Genomic DNA, 21,646 nt, shown 5'->3' with positions numbered 1-21,646 from the left:
AAACTAATGAACCAATTGGTGTCTAAGGTAAGTTCGACAGTTTGACCAGTGGTTTTTAAGTGGGAGCTACTCGCATTGATTCGATCTCTGATGAGTTAATGGCATATCCCCACCACTGATCTCACTTATCTGGCCAACCTGGTGAGTTAGGTTTTGATTAGATCACTTGGTGATTAGGGCTCACCCATGTCATTAGGTAAATCAGTGTGACTGATTTAGGTACTTCTAATGCTAGCTTTAATTAAATCCTTTTTAATCTGACTTGGTGAAGTCAGTGGAAGGATTAAAATTGGCTAATTAATTTCTTCTCATCTATCCTTTAATAAAAAATCTTCAAAAATTATTAGGTCCCTAAAATGATTAAGTTATAATGATAACTAAGTCATAGCCTCCCATTAAGTGAGTGATAATGAGTCCATTAGTTTAATAATCACTGGAGGCCCAAAGGCCTGGTGCTTATTGACTAATGGAATTATCATTCATAGTATGATAATTTGGTTGAGTCTTTCTGATGGTGGTCAGGTTGGCCGGCCAAAGTCGGGCCTGATCATTTATTGGTCCAATTCACTAAATCAAGTCATGTTAATGGTTGAACCAAACTAGATCTTTTTAGTGGAGGCCAAAGCCTACTGATTAGGTTCTGGGGCAAAATTAATTACTAGAAGTTGTTTAGAGAAACAACTGGTTATGAACCTACTCATAGATACACATGGGTTGACCAACCAAAGTTGGGCTCATGTGTAGTCTGTGTGGATTCTAGTACCCACTAAGGAATTAAAGTAATTCCTCGAATTAAAGGTTGAGGCTACCAGTTTGTAAAAATACTGGAAGAAACTTTAGATTAAAGTCCAAGTCTTTAGTATTAATAATTTATATACTAATAGAGATATGATTTTCCTTTATGCAGCTATGGCCACTATCCTGTCTCTCCGGTCATTATTAGATAATGACAAGCTCATGGGACCTTATTTCGATAGCTGGTATCAAAAATTGAAAATCATCCTTGAGCATGAGCAGATCTTTTATGTAGTAACAGATCCTGTACCTGAGGAGCCAGCCCCGAATGCTAGAGGGACGGTCTGAGACACTTACCAGAAGTGGCTCAATGATCGCACCACCGTTCGGTGCATAATGCTGGCGGCAATGAATGATGAGTTCAGCCGTAGGTTCGAGAACGCCTAGCCACAGGAGATGCTTCAAATGATGAACGACTCCTTTGGCATGCCTGACAATGTTGAAAGGCACAAAATTAGTTGTGCCATTTTCAATGCTCGGATGAGGGATAGGGCCTCAGTCACCAATCATGTATTGTACATGATCGAAATGATTGAGCACCTACGTAAACTGGGCTTTCCCTTGCACGAGCAGCTCGGTAAGGATGTAATCCTTCATTCTTTGCTCAAGTCCTTCCTCCCATTTCTTACTCATTTTCGGATGACAAAGCCTGCAGTGAACTATCACGGCTTGTTGGGGTTGCTGCAGAACTTTTAGAAGGACCACCAGCTCTATAAGGAGTCGATGAATATTGTGGGAGGGTCTTCTTCTCGTCGTCGACCCTTTAAGAAAGGGAAGAAGAACAAGAAGAAGAATAATAAGAAGGTGCAGCCGTATGCTGGGACGTCTGCACAGAGTCAGACCAAGAAGCGCAAGCCCGACCAGAGCCAGACGGAGTGCTTCTTTTGCAAGAAGTAGGGGCACTGAAAGAGAAACTATCCTCTATATATTGCCTCCCTGGACCCGAACAGGCCGAAGAAGAAGCAAGATAATTATATGATAACACCTTGCAACTTTTCCATTTGTGATACTACTGCTTGGGTATTGGATACCGGAAGCCTTTATCATATCTGTAATTCGATGCAGGGTCTGCAGGTCAGTAGGAGATTTGATGAAGGCGAGAGGTTCCTGAACGTTGGAGATGGAAGCAAAGTTCCAGTTCTAGCTTTAGGAATCATGAACCTTGTAATCAACTCTCATAATGTAATTCTTAGTGAATGTCACTATTATCCAAGCTTTTTATTAAATATTATTTCTATAGGCCTTTTGGCCATGTACGGTTATGAATTTTTAATAAAAAGAAATATTTGCAATATCATTTTGAATGGTGTTACAATGTTTATTGGATAACTAAATAATGAAATATATTTACTATCACAGCCTGTTAATGTGGTTCAAACCTTCAGTAAACACCCTAGAATAGATAATGTGTCAGAAGTCTACCTTTGGCACTGTAGGCTAGGTCATATCAATAAGAACAGGATAAACAGGTTGGCTCAAGAAGGAATTCTTGAAGTTGGTGATTGTGAATCACTTCCAACCTGTGAGTCCTATCTTCTTGGGAAGATGATCAAGTCACCTTTTACTGGAAAAGGTGAGAGAGCCAGTGAACTCTTGGGTCTGGTACATTCTGATGTACGTGGACCCATGAGCTCAAATGCAAGAGGTGGATATTTTTACTTCATAACCTTCACAGACGACCTATCTAGGTATGGGTATATCTACTTAATGAAGCATAAGTTGGAGTCGTTTGAAATGTTCAAACTATTCCGAAATGAGGTAGAAAAATAAACTGGAAAGTGTATTAAAACTCTTCAATCTGATCGAGGAGGTGAATACCTTTCCAATGATTTTTTGACATATCTTGGGGAGAATGGAATTCTCTCTCAGTGGACTCCTCCTGAAACACCACCGCATAATGGTGTGTCTGAAAGGAGGAATCGGACCTTGTTGGACATGATTCGATCCATGATGGGGTTTGCTGGTCTGCCGATTTCCCTCTGGGGATATACGCTCGAATCGGCTTGTTACCTTCTAAATAGGGTTTCGAGTAAGTCTGTAACCAAAACGCCATATGAGATATGGATAGGACGTAAGCAAGTACTCTCGCACCTTAGGGTTTGGGGGTGTCCGACTTATATTAAACGTTTAATTATGGACAAGCTTGGACCTAGATCTAATAAGTGTTATTTCATAAGGTACCCAAAAGAGACCAAAGGGTATTATTTCTACCTAGCTGATGAGCAAAAGGTGTTTGTCAGCCTTAAGGCAATCTTTTTAGAAAAAGAGTTCCTTGGTGAAGGGACTATTGCCTCTAAGGTCGAACTTGAGGAAGTTTGACAGGTGAAAAAACTGACACAAGTAGCCGAACCTGAACCGGATTTGGTTAGATCAAATCCGGAGCCCATTGTTCCTGCACCCTTAAGGCACAGATACTATGGTTTCTTGGTCCGGGATGGCGATCCTGTCGAACTTGATGAAAATGATGAGGATCCGATCACCTACATGGATGAATGCAGAGACCTGACTCTGAGAAATGGCTAGAGGCCATGAAATCCGAAATAGAGTCCATGAAGGTCAACGATGTGTGGACATTGGTTGACCCACCCGAAGGAGTAAAACCCATAGGGTGTAAGTGGGTCTTCAAGAGGAAGAGGGGCGCAGACGGAAAGGTGGAAACCTATAAAGCCCATCTGGTTGCCAAGGGATATCGTCAACATTATGGTATAGACTATGATAAGACGTTTTCTCCGGTGGCAATGCTCAAATCCATTCGGATTATGCTTGCGATAGCTGTCCATCTGGACTATGAAATCTGGCAGATGGTTGTGAAGATAGCTTTCCTAAATGGAGAGCTGGACGAAGAGGTGTTATAACCTGAAGGATTCACATCCACAGATAAGTCTAAGGTGTGCAGGCTACAGAGGTCCATTTATGGACTTAAGCAGGCATCCCAGAGTTGGAACATACATTTTGATAGGACGATCAAGACATATGGCTTCGTTAAAAATGGAGAAGAGTCCTGCATTTATAAGTGGGCTAATGGTCCAGTAGTGGTATTTCTTATATTGTATGTGGATGACATTCTCTTAATCGGGAATGATATCCCTGCATTACAGGAAATAAAGATTTGGCTGTCGCTACAATTCTCCATGAAGGATCTGGGAGAAGCTTCCTACATCCTAGGGATGACGATCTATAGGGATAGATCTAAAAGGTTGCTTGGCTTATCCCAGTCTACGTACATTGATACTATGCTGAAGAGGTTCAGCATGGAGAATTTCAAGAAAGGCTATCTACCGATAGGTCATAGAATTTCTCTCTCGAAGAGGGATTGTCCGACAACACCTTAAGAGAGAGAGCGTATGGGTAGAATTCCATATGCTTCGACAGTGGGATCTATTATGTACGCCATGACATGTACACGACCAGATATGGCATACTCACTAGGGGTAGTGAGTAGATACCAATCTAATCCAGGGGAGAATCACTGGAAGGTTGTTAAAACCATCTTGAAGTATTTAAGAAATACTAAGGACCAGTGGCTTGTTTATGGTGAATCGGACTTGAGACTTATAGGGTTTACAGACTCTAGTTTCCAGTCTGATCACGATGACAACAAGAGTGTGTCGGGATTTATTTTTACCCTTAATGGTGGGGTTGTCTGCTGGAAGAGTTCCAAGCAGCATACAATGGCTAATTCAGTTTGCGAGGCAGAGTATGTCACTGCATCAGATGCTACCAAAGAAGCGGTATGGCTAAAGAAATTCATCACCGAGCTTGGAGTAGCACCCTCCCTTGTTGGTCTAGTTCTGCTCTACTGTGACAGCTCTAGAGCCATTGCTCAGGCGAAGGAACCGAAGGCACACCAGCGGACGAAGCATATTCTGCACCGCTACCATCTCATCCGAAAAATCGTAGATCGAGGTGACGTCGACCTTCAGAAGATTGACGGGAAGGAGAACCTGGCCGATCCATTCACTAAAGCCAATGCGGTGAAGGAGTTCGTCCCGATCCATTCACTAAAGCCAATGCGGTGAAGGAGTTCGACGACTTCAAGTCGAAGATGGGTATTAGATACTGCATCGATTGGCTTTAGGCCAAGTAGGAGATTGTTGGGAATAGTATCCCAAAGCCAATTGTCAGCCTATTGACGGTTGTGTATTAGTAAATGAATTATAAATAAATAAAAGTTATTTTGGCATTTTTCATCACAAACTATTTCATCTTCTAATGAACTCCTGTGTTGTGGTGAAATCCTTAGGACTATTTAGACTCGACAAAGGAGGATTTATCGTTTAGTCCTTAAACCTGTTCGCGACCAAATGATACGTTGTTACCAAGGACGATAACGTTTATCAAGCATAGGTCATTGTGTGCCATATGGGTTGGTTGTCCTCTTAACCAAGGAGTGCGGAGACACTGGTATGGCATACATGTGAGATGTAAGGGTACATCTGCACTGAACGTGACTGACTTTGGAGCTTTTTCTGCTGTCAAGATTTGCTCCGATGGGATATGGGTATAACTGTCTCTCCGACCTGAGACCGTCATGGTGACTTGCAAGCAACTCACTGCACTTAGGCACTGGACTACCTGAATTTCAAATTCAGTGATAGAAGGATGCTGAGTGTAGTCAAGTACTTGACTTGTCGGTGCGTGTGTCAAGATGGGATTGACCACTCCTGTTCAGGAGCTGTGTACAGTTGTGTTTCAATTTAGCAAAACCTTGGCCAGGGTAGTCCTAGTGAGAAGTCACAGGACTGTTTGAGTTGAGCACGATTCGGATGATCTGATCTGGATTGATAGTTTAACCTTGAGTCATCCTAAACATAGGAGTCAAAAGGATGAATTATACAGTAATCATATTCACTAGGTTCTGAATATTACGATTGTGACTATTCGACCTATCCGGATGTCAGGTACCATTGCTAGATGGTCACTTCGATTAGTACAGGTATTGATTCCTGTGCTACCGACTTAGGATCGAACCTACGGGGTCACACACATTAGAGATTCCTATTTGATCTGATGGTTGGTGAAGAGTCCTAAGTGTCTGAGATTCTATGATCGAGAATCAGGATTCTCTGATTACGAGTTCCACACATTTTGGGTATCGGGGTCAAAAGTCCCACTGGTTTGGGACTTTTCGATCAGGATTTCATATCGATGAATTCTGATGCCCGATTGCCCATCGAATTTGGACTCAGTATTTATGAGAGGTTTAATTAGTGATTTGATTGCTAATTAACTCAATTTGATTGAGTAATTATTTTTGGATCAAGTCCAATTAAATTGGATTCAGTTGGGTTTGACCCGATTAGGTTAAGTGTTGACCTAATCGCTAAGGTGTTTTGGTCCCTGATCTGATCAGGGGTTGGGCTTCATGAATTTTTGATTTGATTATGATTTTATTGAGTCTAAATAAGCCTAATTAAGTTGGGTTTAACTTAGTCTAATTGTGCTTAACCTATTTTGATTAGGTTGGTTCAATTATGATCAAACCACCTTTTGAATTCAACTCCCTGTGCCACCTCACTTCTCTGCGCTCATTTGAATTCACGAGAAATAATTTCTCATGAATTTTATCCCATGCAAAGGCCTTCCTACACCCACACTTGTGTGCCAATTATAGATAAACATGATTTGTTAGCCATTCAAATTTAAAGGGTGTTTGAATTTAAATGGATAACTAATCCCATGCGCCATGTCCTTATCCATTTTGTGCGCCCCTTGCTTTACATGAGAAAGAGTTTCTCGTGTAAACTCTCCATGCACAAAGAATCCATGCCTCCTCTCTTCTCATGCCCAGAGTGGATAAGGATGAGTTGGTTTGCATTTGAATTCAAATTCGATTTGAATTCAAGTGTACAACCACTTATCTTTATCCTTTCATGCGGATAAGACACGTCTTGCACTGTTTTAAAAGAGAATGGGAGGTGGGGCGTGCGTAGAAATTTTTTGAGAGAGAATAGTAGGTGTGAGGAAGCCTTGTGCGTGAGTAGAAAGTTCAAAAACTTCCAAGAGAAAAAGAAAGAAAAGAAACAAGAGTGGGCATAGGGTTTTCAGTGAGTAACCTAGGGTTTTTGCCTGGGGTTCAAGAAGTGAGAAGGTGAGCTACGAGTGTCGTGAGCCTACCAAACTTCAGAGAGAGCTTCATTAATCTCTCTACCATCTTTGTTGATGATCCGGAGCATTTGAGGAGTCGGCAGACATCGATCGTAGGAGTTCGATCAACATCGGCCATCAAAAGGGTTCAGCCATGAACTAGCATTCGTGAGGAGCCGATCAGACCGAGTGCTCTGTGTAGATGATCTGCAGAGGCCAGACACACTGTGTGGCTATGTTGCGATAATCAAACTCTCTTGACAGTGATCAGATTATGGCGATCGACTACCTGCACAAAGGTAATGTGTTCTGAACACATAACAATAAAATGTTTACTGTAGAGAATTCGAAATTCAAATTTAAATGCATGCTATTTTATCATATTTAGATCCTTGTGTAGGGTTTACACATGTTAATTAATTAGATTAATTAATATTTTTTATTACAATTTTGAAAAAAATTTAAAATTACCGTTTTACCCCTGCACTCAAATTTCACTTCATAAAGTGGTTGAGAGGGGGGGGGGGGGGGTTGGAAACAGCCCCCTCCCCTTGGGTGTGCGCATAATGAAGGGAGGCGTAAGTGGGTGCCTCTCCTACTTAGATTGGGATTTCTTGTACTTTAGGAAGTTTGGATTTGATTCAAACATGGAGAGTCCTATTCCTAGCATCTAAAGGAGTTTGCTTTAATCTAGGATCTCTTATCTATTTAAGGAGGGCTGTGGAGAAGAGAATTAAGAAATCAACCCTTGGCTTAGGTGTGGAGATCTCTTTTGGTGTGGACATCCCCTCTCTTAGGCATCACCTTTCCCTGGGCTTCTCTCTCCTCTTAGGCATCCTCCCTCCCTTTGGCATGGTGGCATGTTGGCTGTTCTAAGGTCTTGAAATTAGATCTCAAGGCTTCATCTCTTTTCTCTCCAAAGAAGATGTTCATTCCTCTCTTATACAGAGTTTGGCATACACGCGAGTAGAGGATCTGTGCATGTAGATCTTGTGAAGCAAATTGATCAAAGAACTTCTTCAATCTTGATTATTTTTCGCTATAAATCAAGGTGAGATTTCATAAATATTATAAAAAATTTTAATTACTAATCTATTCTTTTCTTCTGACATCTGATGCGATCGGATGAATTTTTTCTTCATTCCATTGCAATGCTAATAGCCATTGAAAGAGAAATTGTTCATTGTACTTAGAGAGCTTAAAGATCAAGAAAGAAGATAAATCTTCGGAAGATATATCTAGAATGCTCATTGTTGAATCTAACCTTATGATTTTCTCTACTTCTAGTTAGATATTAGACTCTAGTTCAAGTACTCACGTATGTACTTCTATGCAGAGTCTCATGGAAAGTAGAGGGTTGAGGTATAGTAAAATGATCCTTCAAGTCAGCAATAGAGTAAGAGTTGCTGCAGAAGTTGTTGGTACCTATCCTCTTCGATTATCATCTGATTTTAGATTGATTTTGAAAGATTATTATTATGTGTCTGTAGCAAGCCAGAATTTGATTTTTATTTCTGTACTAGCACAGGAAGATTTTGTTTTTAATTTCAATAAAGACTTCTGTTCGATTTATTTGAGAAATAAATTGGTCACGGTCTTTATCACTTGTATATTGATGCATGTATGAATTTAAACAAGTAAATAGTCGATGGTGCTGTAAGTCATAAATGATCTAGAGATGACGTTAACCACATATATATACGGCACCTTAAGCTCGGCCATATTGGAGAAGACAGGATAAACAAATTGAAAAGAGATGGTCTCTTAGGCTTATTTAACTCTGAGTCATATCGAGTTTATGAATCCTGTCTTTAAGGAAAGATGGCCAAGTTATCTTTGTAGGATATGAGAAAGGGCCACTGAGATACTTGCCCTAGTACACACTAACGTATGTGATCCATTTGATGTGCAGGCTTGGAGTGGTTACAATTACTTCATTACCTTTATCGATGATCTCTCACGATATGGGTATGTATTTCTAATGAGACACAAGTCTGAGACCTTTAAAAAGTTTTAAAAATTTAGAAATAAAGTAGAAAAATAAACAGAAAAAATCCCTTCATGTTCTTTGATCAAATTGAGAAGAGGAATATCTTAGTGAAAAATTTTTGAATTATCTTAAGAAAAATGGTATAGTCTCATAATAGACTCCTCCTGGTATGCCTCAGCTCAACGGGATATTCAAAACGAGGAATAGGGCCCTATTAGATATGGTCCGGTCCATGATGAGCTTCACTGATTTATCCTTAAATCTTTTGGAGACACATCCTATTACCACGTTTACCTACTAAATAAGGTTCCTTCTAAATCCATTCCTACCATACCATATGAGATATGGCATGGTAAGAATTGAGTCTTGGTCACCTTAAAATTTGAAGATGTCCAACCTATGTCAAAAGATAAATGGCAGATAAGTTAGAGGCTAGGTCTATAAAAACTCGCTTTATATGGTATCCTAAAGAGTCAATAGGATACTACTTTTACTTTCCAGAAGATCGCAATGTGATTGTGAGTTAACATATCATATTTCAAGAAAAATAGTTTATCTAGGATGGTGGCAATGGAAGATTAATTGAGCTCGAAAAGAAAGTCTCTAAAGAGCAACGAGCTATAGAACCTATCAAACCTAGAAATAATGAGCCAGTAGTTCCGTCTCCACCTCGTAGATCAAGTAGGATCTTTCATCCTCTTGAAAAGTACTTAGATATACTTATCGAGGATGTAAAAGAAATATTTCTTGTTTGAGATAAGGGTCATGGAGATGATCCCAAAATCTATGATGAGGCATGTCAGACATCGACTCTGAGAAATGGTTGAGTGCTATGAAGTTAGAAATTGACTTAGTATATTCAAACCAAATATGGATATTAGTGAATTCACCAGAGGGTACAATACCCATTGGATGTAAATAGATCGATAAAAAGAAAATAGGTGCAGATGGTAAGATACAGACCTATAAAGCTAAGCTCGTGGCAAAAAATTATAGTCAGTGTAAAGGTATTGATTATCAGAATACTTTTTTGCCTATAGCTATGCTTAAATCCATCCACACACTCTTGTCATTGTAGCTTTTTACAATTATAAGATATGGTAGATCGACATGAAAACTATATTCTTGAATGGATATCTTAAGAAAGATATCTATATTGAGCAGCCTTTAAGTTTTACTTCCAGTGATAGAGATCACAAAGTCTGCAAGCTACAAAGATCTATTTAAGGATTGAAGCAAGCTTCTCAGGGCTGGAACATTTATTTTAATGATATAATCAAATCATTTGATTTCATCAAAAATGAGGAGAAACCTTGTATATACAAGAAGTCTATGAGAGCACTATCACATTCCTCATACTATATGTGGATGACATCCTCCTTATTGAAAATGATATTCCTATATTAATCTCAATCAAAAGATAATTGTTTAAAGAATTCTCTATGAAAGACCTAGGAGAAGCATCCGATATTCTAAGAAAAAAGGTCTGTTGAGATAAACCTAAAAGGATTCTTGGCCTGGCACAGAAAATGTATATAGAAAAAGTGCTGAAGAGGTTCATGTTGGAGTTTTATAGTTTCATGCATGTAAAATTTATCAAAACAAGTGTGTAGCAGAATTTAAAAATTTTCAGATTAAATCTAATTTAATCTAAGCATGTATAAGATCAAATCTTCAAACTATAAACAGGATCATCATATGTGAGATAAGATTCAGATATAGAAATCAAATAGAGAAAAATAAATAGAGAACATACTTTGGCATGGATCAATTTTCATCGCAAATTGATGATCATGGATGTCTTCTGAAGGTCCCTTGTAGCCACACAAGCATCCAACCTCGACGGGTATCTACACGAGACTTTGATTTGATCATAAGCTTTTTGATCTCATCGGGGTGCTAGCTCTCTTACAGAGATCGCATCTTGATAGTTGAAAATCTTCTTTTCTCTCAAGACAATCTTAGAGAAGAAAAAGATGATAGGAGGATCTTGATCTCTACACTAGAGAAACTCTTTCTTCTCTTTTTTTTCTTAAATCCATGCACCAAATCTCTATAATAGAGATGTAGAAATTTTATCCAACTTTTGGACAAAGAGAAGAAGAAAAACCCATGTCTAAGCATAGACAAAAGAGAGGAGAGGAGATATCCTAACAACCAACCCTTGGTTGTGTAAGAAAGAAGGAATATGAAGCAACCATACCTTGCGCCCATAGCCTTCACGCCGTCCTTCTCTCTCCCTTGATTATTTTCACACACAAAGCCCTCTCCTTTTGACATCAAACCTGATCCTTATCAGCCCACAAACCATCTCATATATCCCACGTTTAAATAGGCATAAGAGAAGTTTGAATAAGGATAGGAGATGAGAGTCCTAACCACTTAGGACTCTAGGATTTTTATGCCGCCAACCTAACCAGATTTGCACCCAGTTTTTACATGGGAGAAAGGGGTTTCATAAGGATTCTTACACGCTAAAAAGAGTGGGGTATATGGCGTTAAAAACCTGGTTGGCGTTGGTTATTTGTGGAGCACAAAATCAAGGTGGTGTGGTGCTGGTTTAAGGTGCATGGAGGAGTTTAAATCACTTAGGACTCCTATTTAGGTGACAGGTTTAAACCAATTTAAACCTCAATCAATTCTAATCATATTAAGACCTGATTAGACCCAAATGGATGAAAATCCAAATTTGATTTGAAGTCCAACCTATTTAGATTAGATGTCACCTAATTGGAGAAGGTGTCCTAATCCTTTTGGACTCTCTCTTGGTGCTTGAGTCAAACTTAATTTAATCCTAATCCAATTAGGATTTGATGCACCTATAGAAATGAAAATTTTTTGTCCAAATAGAAACTCATATATCCTAGTCTAATTAAAAATTGAGTCAAACCCAAATCCTAATTCAAATAGGAATCATTCTCCCATGCAATTTAGGTTATCTTATAATCCAATCAGGTTTGATCAAATCAAACCCATGTCAAGTCAAATTAAATCTAATTTAATTAGACTTGATACAAGCCCCATAGCTCAATCAAATTGAGCCACTTAGCAATTCAATTGCTAATTAATCCTCCTACAACTCACTAACTCTTTACCGAGTTACTTGATTGCAACTTTTACATTGCATCAATCATCAATCAAATTGATAATCAAATCCTGTTATGATTCATAATCATAATTCAACCATCTGATCAGTCAAAAGTTTTTTTTGTGTGTGACCCTATATATTCTATTCTGTCTAGTAGTGACATATATTATGATCTCTATCACAATATTATTGAAACTCTTTTCAATGGATTAGAACCGTTCCAACTCTGCCCATCAAGGATCATCGATTATTAAGATGATGCTCATGAGTCTTACAATCCACCAGTGACACCTAGCAATATGTAGTGCAATCCAGCAGAATAAAAGATGATGAACCTCTAGGTACGTTAATGCATGATACAGTCCATCTATCGTGAGTTCCGACCGGATGGTAGGTCAAGAATGAATCGTCAAACCTTATCATTGGTCATATGATAAATTCAATGAGCTCGATTTCATATGTGATTTCTATGAAAACTCTTTTTCATCAATCACACTGCCATGGCTTTAGACTTAAAAACTTAGCTTCTTAAATTCCATAAGACTACTCCTTTCTATTAGGATCGATAGATCCCATCTTGATGCACACCCCACTTCTATAATAGATCAACTATCGCTAACATCCACTACAAGGGCTCATTGAGACCCATGTTGATGATCAATCAAACTTCAGCAGCCTCACTATGAGCAGTAGTGCTATCTTAGATCAAAAGACCAGTCATACAACTGCAGTATCGAGAAAGTTACTAATGAGTGAGCAGACATCCATGTGACTTCTTGTATTGATCACGCTCAGTACTAGTTATTCTCTAACAATCACTTGCACTCTCGCTCCAGGGTCACTACACCGCAGACTCGAGACTTATGTATCCGAAGGAAGTGATCCGTGCACTGGTCTATCCGGATCAATCACCATCCCCATGATAATCCTATGATCAGGAGTAATTTAAGAATTAACCATCAATGACACATGTCTTAAATTCTCAACTCTTTAAAAATATGTGTCATCATCTTGTTAATCCCTTAAATTCATGGACACATAAAATATGAATGATAATATAAATGCTCAATAAGTACAAAATTATATCCTAGAGATATAATATACATCAGCCAAGATTGACTTCTAGGGTATACATCCAACAATCTCCCATTTACACTAAAGCCAATCTGCCCTCTACCAAGCCTCATCTTCACAAGACAGGCTTTAGTCTTAGCCTAACTAAGTGATTTACCAGTGGGTCATCCACATGTTATGTAGAGTTTGCTCTCTATACCTCTATGTATTTCTACTAGAGGTAGTCATGTGTTCTGCTGCTTTATATGCTTAGATATCTGGTGAGACCTAGACTCCTTAGCAAAGGCTATAGTGCCATTATCTTTGCAGTATAGTACTACGATATCTGATGGCATAACATCTAATTCTGCAACTAACGTTAGAATCAGAATGCATCCTACACATCTACAGTGTGCTCAGCTTCCATCGATCGATTATTTAAAACCCTTCCAAGATATCGATATAGGAACACACCCCATGATGTAGATATTCTACCATCAATGTTAGACATAAAATCTAAATTGGTGTATCCTCTTACTCCTAGCTTTAATCCTTCTCCAAATTAAAAACATATCCTCATTTCTTCTTAAGCACTTAAGGATGTTTTCACAGCAATCCAGTGCCCATAGCCTAGATACAACTAATATCTACTTGTAACATTCGCAGTATTAACTATATCAGTTCAAGTACATTACATGGCATACATTTATGGCCAAGAGATTTCTATGCTGAACTCTTTCAGCATCTAGTAAGACATCACCTCATTGTAGGTTTTGGAATCATCTCTATATTCCCCATCTCCCATGAGAAATGACTTTCTCTACATCTTCTGTTAAGCATACCCAAATATTTTTCAAGAGGATTAGAGATCCTACTATATGTACGAGGTGGATGAGGAATATATGTCTACTGACTCATGAAGAATAGGTTCTTTAGGTCCTATGACTCGTTGCTCTTTAGAGACACTTTCTTTGAACTTAACTTTTCTTTCACTGCTTCATCTTGGTTAAACAATTTTCTAAGAAGATAGCATGTTAGGTCACAATCACATTGTGATCTTATCAGAAAGTAGTATCCCAAACTCTTTTAGGATAAGCTTTATAGATCTATCCTCTAACATATCCACCTGCTATCCTAGACATAGGCTGGACATCCTTGGATCTTGAAAAAAATAAGATTCAATTCTCATTATGCTATATCTCATACGGTGTAGTAGGATCAGATTTAGAGAGAACCCAATTCCATAGAAATAAAGTATGTCCCTAAAGAAACATAAATAAATCAGTGAATTCCATCATGGATCAGACCATATCTCATATAGTCTCAAGACTCTTCTTATCTCGTTGAACTGAGATGTACTAAGAGCAGTCCAATATGAAACTATATCATTTTATGAGATAATCAAAAAAAAAATTTTCATTGGTATTGCATCCTCGATCTGATCGAAGTACCTTTAAGAAATTTTCGATTTGCTTCTCTACTTTACATCTGAATTATTTGAACTTTTTAAAATTTTAGATTTGTATCTCACATATATACCCATACCATGACTGATCATCGAAAAGATAATGAAGTAGAGACAACTTCTTTTGTTAGTACATCACATAGGCTACACACATCAAATGTGTACTAGGATAAGTATCTCAGTGGTTCTTTTTCTCTTATCCCATAAGAATAGCTTGGTCATATTTTTTTAAAGAGATGATGCACAAACTAAATATGACTTGACAGTCAATAAGCCTGTTGGTGCAAAAATCTGCTAGTGCCGGAGAAGCTGGAGTCGAGGGAGTCGTGGTCGCCGCTAGGACCTGCAAAAGAAGTCTAAACCGGAGGTGAGGTTGCTCCGGCAAGACCCTCCGATGCTCAAGTCAATTCTCTGCCTCAACAAGAATGGAGTGCTCGAACAGAAATTTTAGCAGAGTTTCTAGGTAAAGAATGAGAGCTTATAGAATAACGTATCTGGGGTTCTCCTTTTATAGACGGAGGGGGCAACAAATTGATAGTGACGCCTGTAACCGTCTGGCAATGGGCCGCCCAGAGTCAGGAAAAGTTTGTTGCGGAGAGTAGTGGGGTGGACCCGTGGCTATTACCGGGGCGTGCCACGTGGAGTCTGCCACGAGAAGCGGAGGGGCGTCCGTTGTCGCAACGTGCCAGAGGATAGAAGAATCGCGCGGTATCTGTCACAGGAAGTGGAGCAAGACCGTGGCCATTATTACGGCCTGCCAGGGAGTGATGGAGCTGCGTGGAATCCGTCGCAGGAGGTAGAGCAGGGTCGTGGGGTGATGGAGCCGTGTGGAATCTGCCGCAGGGAATGGAGCAGAAGCGCGACCGTTACTGCAACGCGTCAGGGGTTGAAGGTCTGCCGGTTGAAGTCCGGCTGGAGTGTCTAGCGGAGAGAGGTAGTTAGCCATCTGTCCAAGAGGAGCTCGAAATCCGGCTTTCGCAAGAGTTCGGATGGAGTCTTCCTTCAATCACAGCCGGGGGTGGAGTCCGGCTCCCATAGGAGTCCGGGCGGAGTCCTTCTTGCGGTTGAAGTCGGGGACAGAGCCCGGCTCCCGTAGGGGTCCAGGCGGAGTCTTCCAGCAGTTGAAGTCAGGTGCGAAGTCTGGCTCCCATTGGAGCCCGGACGGAGGTTACCAGTAGTTGAAGTTGGCGACGGAGCTCGGCTCCCGTAGGAGTCCGGGCGGAGTCTACCAGCGGTTGGAGTCGGCGACGGAGCTCAGCTCCCGTAGGAGTCCGGGCGGAGTCTACCAGCGGTTGGAGTCGGCGACGGAGCTCGGCTCCCGTAGGAGTCCGGGCGGAGTCTACCAGCGGTTGGAGTCGGCGACGGAGCCCGGCTCCCGTAGGAGCCCGGGCGGAGTTCTTCTTGCAGTTGAAGTCGGGGACGGAGCCCGGCTCCCGTAGGAGCCCGGGCGGAGTTCTTCTTGCGGTTGAAGTCAGGGACGGAGCCCGCAAGGGCCAATCCCGTCGTGAACTTCAGCTGAGGGTATTTTATACCCAACATCAGTCCCCCTACTTTCGAGTTTGAATTTCGAATGAAGGAAGTACAGAGAGATTGGCACAGCCGAAGTTGTCCCCTCGAATTCTACACACGACCACCCCCAGATATTTTGGCGTTAAATGTGCGCGTGTTGGAGTCTTTTCAAATCGGGGCGGTGCGAAGGGACCCTTCGAAATTCCTGCTAGTACACTGGCCCAGGTATGGTGCAATAATGGCCCTGCCAACCGTCAGCCGCTTTTAGCCGCCTGCCATGGCGAGTGGGACACGTGTCGAGCATGTGCCGACCTGGGAGGATTCGCGATCATTATGGTGCCGGATCCCTGGGTCTATTTAAACCCATCCTTCCACCTTTAGGGGCTCCATTTCGCTCCAGAGTTCTATCAGTATCTGCCCTTTCTTTGAGAGCTCTGTTTCTCTTGGCGTCTTCTCGGGCCACAGGCGCCCTTCGAGTCGTCCCTGTCCTCGCCCCTCTGCATCCCTCAGGGCGATCTAGGTTAGTCCCAGAACCTTCATCTTTCTTCCCGCCATTTAGGGGCCTTTTCTTTGCCATTTTTTTTTGTTGTGTTCCTCTGAGTTAGTCTCCTGTGACCTCTCGTCCTTTGTCCTATCCGTCTTCTTCGGGATCTTTAGAGTCTTCATTCGAAGTTATTCGAAATATCTTCCGGCTCTTTCGCTCCCAGCGGTTTCGGGAGTTCCTCCACCTCAACCCCCCAGGTCCCCCGTTCTGTAGATGAACCCGCATCTGGGGTTGGGCTTCGCTCGGTTTTTGCGCCGGACGCCATTTCATGCTCCCTGACTCCGGATGAACTCCTCCGGAGTATGACCTGGAGCTGCCTGGCCCCTCCGACCAGGCCAGCACTCCCCCACCCGGTCGTTTTTGTCTGTACCAGGAGGCGTTCTGTGCCGGACTCTGGCTTCCGCTTCCGTCCTTTGTTGTCGCCCTCTTCCGCTTTTTGGATATCTCTTTGGTTTCTGTTGCTCCGAATTCTTTTAGGTTTTTGATAGGATTTCTCTCCCTTTGCCACGTAGTCGAGGTCCGACTGTCCCTCTCTTTGTTTAGGCACTTCTATACTTTCAAGTGTCATCCTTTGGCGAAGGACTGATGGTATTTCTCTCCTCAGTTCGGCAAGAAGGGGTTGCTGAAAGGTGCCCCCTCTTCAATCCACAATTGGAAGGGGAAATACCTCTTTGTCTACTGCCCGACCTTGAGGCTGGGCCTGCCCCCTTGGGGTTCTCTGAGGGATTCTGTCCGTCGGGCCCCCAGCCTGAGGGAGGATGACCTCCAGGCCGCCCGAAAGCTTCTCGCCTATTCCGCTCCTTCCCTTCTCAACCTTCTGAGGGAGCAATTTTTGTTCAACATCGGCCTGAGCCCCCAGGATCCTGCGAGTATTTCATCTTTTCCTTTCTCTTCTTTTCTTCTATCTTTCTTCTCTCTTCTTTTCTCTCTCTTCTTTTTTTTTTTGTGCCACTCCTTTTTTATTCCATTATTGATTTCTGATCTCTCCCCCCTCTCTCTCTCTCCTTTTTTTTTTTTTTAAGGAATGGACACCGAAGCAGCACGGATGCTTGCTAGGGGCCTCAAGGTCCACAAGAGAAAGGGTGCCGCGGCCTCCGGATCGGCAAAGAGGGCTAGGGCGGAGGAGTCGAGCTTGGCCACGCCCGTCCAGGCATTTCCAACGATCGACGTTCCCTCGGACGCTGAACCTACGGCCCCCCGGGCTTCTTCGAGGAGTCCACCGCCTGGGGCTCCCGTTTCGGGAGTCCGCCCCATGGAGGCGCCCGTAGTCGAGAGGGGGAAGAGGAGGAAGTCAGTGGCCCGCAGGGTGAGTAGCCGCCGAGCCACCACTGATAAGTCCCTCGGTTCTGAAGAGGAGCCAGAGAATCCCTTCAATGACAGGGACCTGATCAGGCGGTTGATCGACGGCTGCATCCTACCTGAAGTCGTCGAGAGGATCGACCGCGCCGATCCTGAGCAGCGGGTTTGGGACTCTCTAGGGTCCTTCCTCGAGGTAAACAAATCTTCATTTAACCGGCTATTCGACCCTTGTCCTGATCCCCTTGTCGTCCTTGCAGATTGGGCACCAGCTCCTCACCAATATCGAGGTGACAAACCGGGTGAGGAGGGACGCCGTTCAGGTGGAGGAGCGTTGCCGGGCCGAGGTCGCTCGCCTCAAAGAGAAGGCAGCCGAAGTAGTCATCCTCCAAGAGGCCCTGGAAAGAGAGAAACAAGCCCGGGAGGAGGAGAGGCAGACCTTGGAGGAGACAGTGAGAAAGGCGGAGGCCGAGGTCGCCAACTTGGCTGAGCAGATTCCAGTCCTGATCTCGGAGGCCAGGGTTCTTGCGGTAGAGAAATTCAAGACTTCCGCAGAGATGAGGGACCTGAATGTCCAATTCGGCCAGGAGGCGTTCATCAAGGGGTTCGAGCTCTGCCAGGAGAAGGTGGCCAGGAAACTTCCGGAGCTCGACCTCAGCTTCCTGGGTGAGGAGTCTGAAGACGAGGCCGGTCCCTCTCCCGCTACTACCGCTGCCGCAGCCCCCCTTCCAGTAACGTCGAGCTCTCCAACTCCTGCCCCTGAGGTCTGAGACCTCCGACCTTGTATTTTTATTTTACCGCAATTTTTCTTTTCATTTTTGTCTTCAAGAAACATCCAATCAATAAAGTTGAATTTCTTATCGTGGATGGCTTCTCCCTCCTTCCTTTCTTCTCTCTACTTTTCTTTTTGCGATGAGGCGTGTCTTGACGCTTCTGCTTTCCGATGGCAGTGCCCTGCTGAAGCACTTCCCCTGCCCCTGGGGATTCCGCTGAAGACGACGATCCAGCGGCTGAAGAAGGAAGTCCTTCACTTGACAAAAAGGTCAAAGAAGATGGAAGGTGAACTTCGTAGATTGAGAGAGGGCCATTCTGAAGCCACCGTGGAGGCCACCCGCTTTCGGAATCTCCACATGAAGGGGATCATGGAGTATAGCCGAAGGAAGGCGGACTTCGCGAAGGAGCTCGAGGAATGCAAAAAGAGCGCCAACGACCGAATTTGGGCACAAGCTGCCAAGATTAGCGCTCTTAGGGTGGAACTGTCGGCTACGATGGAGAAGATCGGCCAACCGGGAGGAAGTTCGTCCTGACTTTTGGTGCGGGCCGACGGCGACCAGGAGTGGTCGAAGGTCTCCGACCTTCAGCAGCAGCTTCAGGACGCCGAGGTGAGCTACGACATGCATCGGGCCGGTTGGCGCAGGCAGGTAGAGGAATATAAAGGGAGACTCAGGATGGCGACCGACGAAGTCGCCCGTCTTCAGGGGCAGCTGGCTGACAGGGCTCAGCTGACTTCTGCCCGAGATTCTAATGAACTCCTGTCCCTGAGAGGAACCATCGAAGGGCTCTCTGTCGCCCTTGGGGAAAGGACGGCTGAGCTGCAGCAATTGAAGATTCAGCTGGCATACGAGCAGCAGGCCGTCACGGATGCGGAGGCGGAATCTGAGGTCCTGAGAAAGAGGCATCGAGAGGCGAAGGCCGAGAGCCAGCGACTTCGTCGGGCGCTCCAGGACGCGCTGCTGAAAAGGAGAGAGCTAGAAGAAGAAATTGAGAATCTAAAGCAGTCCTGGATGAGGGGTGGAGCAGATAATTCTAGGTCGGAGGGAGCAGAGCTTCCTTAGGGCCCTTTTTGTCCTTCTGTCTTTTCATGTATACACTTTCCCTTTTGTTGTTTTGTCCCGCTTTTGTCGTTTTGCTTTTCTTCCTTTGGTCTTCTGGGCTTTGTGGTGTATATTTCACAAATGGAATGAAAAGGGGATTTTGTGTTACCTCGTCCGCATATTGTATTAAATTGTCATCCGTCGAACTTCTCTCACCGTTCGACTTGTCCGACGTTGACGTCGTTAGGAGGCGCCCAGTCGTCGATACGCTGGTTTGCTCTCTTTGTCGTTCATGGCTGCAGGTTCGAGCTTGGTGGTCTGAACTCCGCATTACTTTGGAGACGTCGCTGTCTTCTTGACCTGTGTCGAGGGCCTTCTTAGAGGCCGGGGGTGTTTGGTAAGAACTTCCTGTCTTTGTTGAGACGAGGTTTCTTAGGTCTTTGGTGTGGTTTGTCCTTCATCTGTTTTCGACGTAGCTCGTCGCTCTTCCTCTTTAATTTCTCTCCTCTTTTTCGAGTGAGGGCCCTCCCCTCACTTTTTGCGGGGTTGCGTAGGAGTGTGAAGGTGCCGCTGAGGGGTCTTTCCCCTTCATCCGATCTTGTCGGACGGTCGGGTTTCGTCACCGTCAAGATGAGGTTCTCCTCCTATTCCCAATGGGGTCGCGGGGGCATATAAGGGCCATTGCAAGGGTCTCTCCCCCCATCCGGTCTAAAAGAACCGGGCCTCAGACTTTGCTCATGTCAGGACAAGGTTCTCCTCCTGTTCCTGACATGGCTGTGGGGGCACATTAGGGCATTATAAGGCCTCTCCCCCCGTCCGGTCTAAAAGAATCGGACCTTCGACTTTGCTCATGTCAGGACGAGGTTCTCCTCCTGTTCCTGACATGGCTGTGGGGGCACATTAGGGCGTTGTAAGTCCTCTCTCCCCATCCGGTCTAAAAGAATCGAGCCTTTGACTTTGCTCATGTCAGGACAAGGTTCTCCTCCTGTTCCTGACATGGCTGTGGGGGCACATTAGGGCATTGTAAGGCCTCTCCCCCCATCCGATCTAAAAGAACCGGGCCTTCGACTTTGCTCATGTCAGGACGAGGTTCTCCTCCTGTTTCTGACATGGCTGTGGGGGCACATTAGGGCGTTTGTAAGGCCTCTCCCCCCATCCGATCTTAAGATAATCGGACTTTCATTTTAGTTATGTCAGGATGAGGTTCTCCTCCCGTCCCTAACATAACTTTGTTTTAATTGTTTGAAGGGGTTATACCCAGTCGTGACAAATCCATGCCAAATGGGAGGAGCATGCCAAGTCAAAAGGAATTCAGATTCAAGGCGAAATCGTAAGCGATACATTTACAGGTTTTCCGAGTTCCATGGTTGTCGAAGGTCTGCTCCTCCTTGAGGCCCTCCGGTGATGGAGTCGATGGTCCCGATTGGAAGCCGATCTCCGGGCTGCTCCTCCCTCCTTGGTGGTTCGGGTTGCGGCAGGGCCCTTGGCCGATCTTCTCTACCCTCGGGCCAGCGTCGGATGAACCTGTCGAGTCGACCTCGCCGGATGAGCTCCTCAATCTCATCTCAGAGCTGGATGCATTCCTCCGTGTCGTGGCCATGGTCGCGGTGGTAAAGACAGAACTTGTTGGGGTTGCGCTTCCCGAGATGTGTGCGCATCCTCTCTGGCCTAGGGAGCTGCTCCCTGACCTCCATCAGCACCTGGGTCTTCGAGGCATTGAGGGGAGCGTAGTTGCGGAACCTTCCCGAAGGAGAACCCCGCGATCCGGACTCCTCTGCTTGCGTACCCGGGGTGGAGTATGGGCGCGCTTGTGCCAAGGAGGGGATCGAGAATGCGGCCGAGCTTCTCTCGACCTTTTTTCGACTGCGGGCTTGCTCGAGTCTCCCACCTGCCGCTCTCTCGCGGTCTCCTCATCCTTCATCTTGAAGACTTCTTCCGCTCGGGCGTACCCTTCAGCCCGAGCCAATAAATCAGCAAAATCCCTGGGGTACTTCTTCTCCATGGA

Source organism: Elaeis guineensis, chromosome 12 (genome assembly GCF_000442705.2).
Source record: "Elaeis guineensis isolate ETL-2024a chromosome 12, EG11, whole genome shotgun sequence".
NCBI classification, from domain to species: Eukaryota; Viridiplantae; Streptophyta; class Magnoliopsida; order Arecales; family Arecaceae; genus Elaeis; species Elaeis guineensis.
The sequence above is the reverse complement of the archived record's forward strand: the minus strand, read 5'-3'. Positions refer to the sequence as shown.